At 51.6% G+C, this 3,718-nt stretch overlaps 1 long non-coding RNA gene across 1 annotated transcript; it reads right to left on the bottom strand.

The window, feature by feature from the left end:
• Positions 1-623: 623 nt before the first annotated feature.
• Positions 624-1,036, bottom strand: LOC113966664. The gene is made up of 2 exons (XR_003533911.1): positions 874-1,036; positions 624-786 (listed from the first exon to the last, which is right to left on the bottom strand). It is a non-coding gene; the product is annotated as an uncharacterized LOC113966664 (long non-coding RNA).
• Positions 1,037-3,718: the final 2,682 nt, after the last annotated feature.

Genomic DNA, 3,718 nt, shown 5'->3' with positions numbered 1-3,718 from the left:
CCCACAGGTGTGGTGGGGAGGGGGGAAGATGCTACACCAAAGGCAGGTTGCAACTAAGCATCCAAAAATGCAAAGGGCAGGGGAGCTGCCCAAAGGGCTGTGGCAGCTGTGGGCACCTTGTTGAGTGCAGACAACTCTGATGGGCCAAATTAGAAGATGCAGAGAGGCCAGGTGAGAAACTCTGGGAGAGGAGGGAATATCAAGGTTTCTGAAGATGGAGCTGGCATGGGGGATAGAGCAAGCTTCTGCATGGCACATGCCACACGCCACACAAGTGGTCAGAGCCACTGGGGCACTGGCAATGCTGGCAGCATTCACATGAGCAGGGAAGCAAGGCAGCTGCTGCGCTGGCATGAGATGCAGGGGTGGGGAGACAGGAAGAGGCACAGAGGCAGGCACAGCCCACAAAACAAGATGAAAATGAGTCAGCTGTACCAGCTGATGACTAGGGGGGGTCCTGGAAGATGTCAACGTTTCTGCCTCACTTTCTGGAAAATACCCAACCTCAATGGAAAACTACTGCAGCAGAAGTCACCAAAACAGCCACAGTGGTGGCCGGCAGGAGGGCTGGTGAGACTGGCTGTGATTCTGCTTTGAATACCGGGCCAAAACCAACACAGCAGTGCTTGCTCTCCCAAATTTTAATATGACTGCTATAGAAGGGATGTCATTCAGACAGACCCAGGCAAACTTATGAAGCGGGCTTACAAATCTGAGTGTGAGGTGTTGCACATGGACCACTGTCCTCATAAACTGTTAAGCTGATTTCAACCTCAGAGATGTCTGCTGGAAGATCGGGACAGCAGACTGTAAGCAACTGAGGAGACCACAGCAAGCAGGATCAGGGCTGCTGCAGCGATCCCAAACACCCACACAGAAGGGATCGTGGCTTTCTCTGCACCATTGCTACTCTCGATCTCCTGCAGCAGATTAACCAACTCCTGGTGCAGAAACATCTTGTGCTCCAGCATCTGTTTGGCTGTGGCTCCATCGATCTGGTGCCGCTGCTTCAGGCCAGGCTGGATGATGCTTCTGGTGACAGCTCCCATTGTGACACATCCTCCATGATGTTACAGCCACCTGAGCTGCATCACCCAGCCAGCAAGCCCCAGGCTTTGTCGCCACCACCCAGCTCAGCGAGTCCTGGCCATCACAAGTGCAAACCCCACCTGCAGAAGTGAGCTCCTAGGGACTCTCTTGACAAAGAGACTCTCCCTCCAAAGTCATAATTTAAATGAAAATGGAGACTGCAGGTGGATGTCCCTGACCTACGTAGAGAAGTGCAATGTCTTCTGGGCCAGGTGGTCTGACTCCAAGTAACCTTGCAAAGCCTTACCTTACGAGCCCTTGGGCAGAGACAACTCTCCTCCCTCTCGTCCTCTTGGCTTCCTTCTGCTGGGGCAGGGCTTGGCCCTGCAAACCCTGGCAATCAAGCCAAATGCCACTTGTGTCCCTGGTGCAAGTGGAGAAGATCCTGTGGCTCCTGTCTCTAGCTAACTTGCCTGCAAGGGCAAGCAAGTGGGCTGGAGGGGCTATGCTAGGACTCGCATCTCTCCGCTCCCCTGAGGTTTCCCCAGTTCAGGAGAGCCACCTGTACACCCTGCTGTGGATTGTGCCTCTCAGAAATGTGGTCTGTACTGCATGAGTGCACACCCTGAGGCCCAGACAGCTCAAAAGCTTTCTCTAGCCTTGCTGCCTGTGCACCAAGACTAACATGGGAGCCACATTTCTGTCAGTTCCGCATGTAGAGAACTGTATGCCCAATGCACCTCCTGTCCAAAGCCTTCTGGAGGTAAAAAGAGGGAGAGGTTGGTAAGTTTAAGCATGCCCTGAAGTCCCTTTCTGTGTCAAGTGTTTCTTGTCAAGGTGGTGGAAACTTGAAGTCCCAAGTGGAGGGAATATGGAATAAGAATCATTGTGGTTGGAAGAGACCTCTAAGATCATCCATTAATCCAGCACTGCCAAACCCACCATGAAACCATGTCCCCGAGTACCATATCTACACATCTTTTAAATCCCTGAAGGGATGGTGACTCCACCACTGCACTGGGCAGCTCATCTGGATTCTTGACAACCTTTTCAAGGAAGAAATCTTTCCTAATATCCAACTTAAACTTCTCCTGGCACAACTTGAGGCTATGTCCTCTTGTCCTATTGTTTGTTATGTGGGAGAAGAGACCAAGCCCTGGCTACAACCTCTTGGCTGGACTTACTAGCAAGGCTTTAAAGGAAAAGGGATGTACTTCTGACTGTCAGAGAGGAAACACCAAGCCTTTAGAAAGCAGACTGTAAGTAAATAGTCCCAAAGCAATTAGGGAGGGCTCTTCCCAAAAGGTAAGGAGGCCAGTAGGCTGAAGTGCCTCTACACCAATGCACACAGCATGGGAAACGAGCAAGAGGAGCTGGAAATGATGGTGCAATTGGAAAACTAGAAGCTAATTGCTTTTACAGAAACATGGTGGGATGAGTTGCACAACTAGAACACTGAATTTGAGGGCTACAAACTTTCCAGAGGGGCTGTGCTGCTGGGTGCTGCTGGTGTTACTGGACCCAGACCCACTGCACACTGGCCACTCCCTCACCACATGGCTTTCCAGGTGTCCCTTGTTCCCCACAGCTGGAGCCAGCTCACCTGGGAGCAGCAGGTTCCTAGAGATGGACATCTGTGTCCCTGGCTGCTGCATCCCATGATCCCCACAGGGGTGCCTGCCTGCAGACCAGCCTATAAGGCCCACCAGTGCAGAGGGCAGCAGGGTTTGGCCTTTTTCCTTCACTTGGCTTGCTAATTTAAGGGTGATTGTTTTTTTCTACCCCTTCCTGCAGCACTCCTGATGCTCATGAGAATTCAGTAAAAGCAGTGAAGCCACATGGAGGGCCTTGCAGTGGTGCCCGGCTCCCTTCCTGCCAGCAGAGGAGCCTTGTCCCAGGTTCCTGCTCACACTGGGCACATGAACTGGTGGGCAGTTTGGATTTTCAGCTTATTTCTGGATTTTATCACTAGTAGTTAATTTAAGAGAAATTTAAAAAAATCAATGCAGCCAAGGCTAAAGTTCAAGAGAGGGATGCCTGCAGCTGCCAGTGCTCTCAGATACAGCAGCAGGAGGGGACATCCTCACTGCTCACAGGGGAAGGCTAAAAAAAAAAAATCTAATTACTTTTCTCTCCCTCAACCACCCATTTAACTCCCCTTGCCTTCTGCTTGTTTCTTGCACTGTAATTAAATTTCCTCGGATGGCCATGTTTCAGGACAGAAGGCTGGTGTGGGGGGTGTGCAGGTCTCCCAGTCCTCGGCCAGCTGTGAGGAAGGAGCACGCATTTGTGCACCCCCATGCTCCCAGCTTCCAGACTCCATTCCTGGCTGCTTTGTACAGTGGGACAGAGACATAACCAAGGGCACATTGCAATCTCCACCGCAGGTTAGGAGATAAGCAGCCCTCTCTTAATGAGGACATGATATACCTGGCAAGACTGTACCCCTTGTGGGGAACAACAGGCTCTTTCACTCTGGGCCCTGGCACATCCAGGAGCGGTCGTGGGACACAGGGAACAACAGCTGATAAATCAGCTCAGGACTACCAGCCATAGGAAGCCCAAGCTAATGGGGCAGCCCCACATCAGCTGTTGTTGGGAAGCCCTGGAATGTCCCACGTTGGATTGCAACAGCAATCGCAGCAAGACCACAATTCTAGACAGCTACAGCTTTGCTAAAATTGGCTTT

The sequence above is a fragment of the Neopelma chrysocephalum genome, unplaced genomic scaffold (genome assembly GCF_003984885.1).
Source record: "Neopelma chrysocephalum unplaced genomic scaffold, ASM398488v2 Primary Assembly neopelma1_60, whole genome shotgun sequence".
Taxonomy (NCBI): Eukaryota; Metazoa; Chordata; class Aves; order Passeriformes; family Pipridae; genus Neopelma; species Neopelma chrysocephalum.
This window is presented reverse-complemented; position numbering and strand designations above follow the sequence as displayed.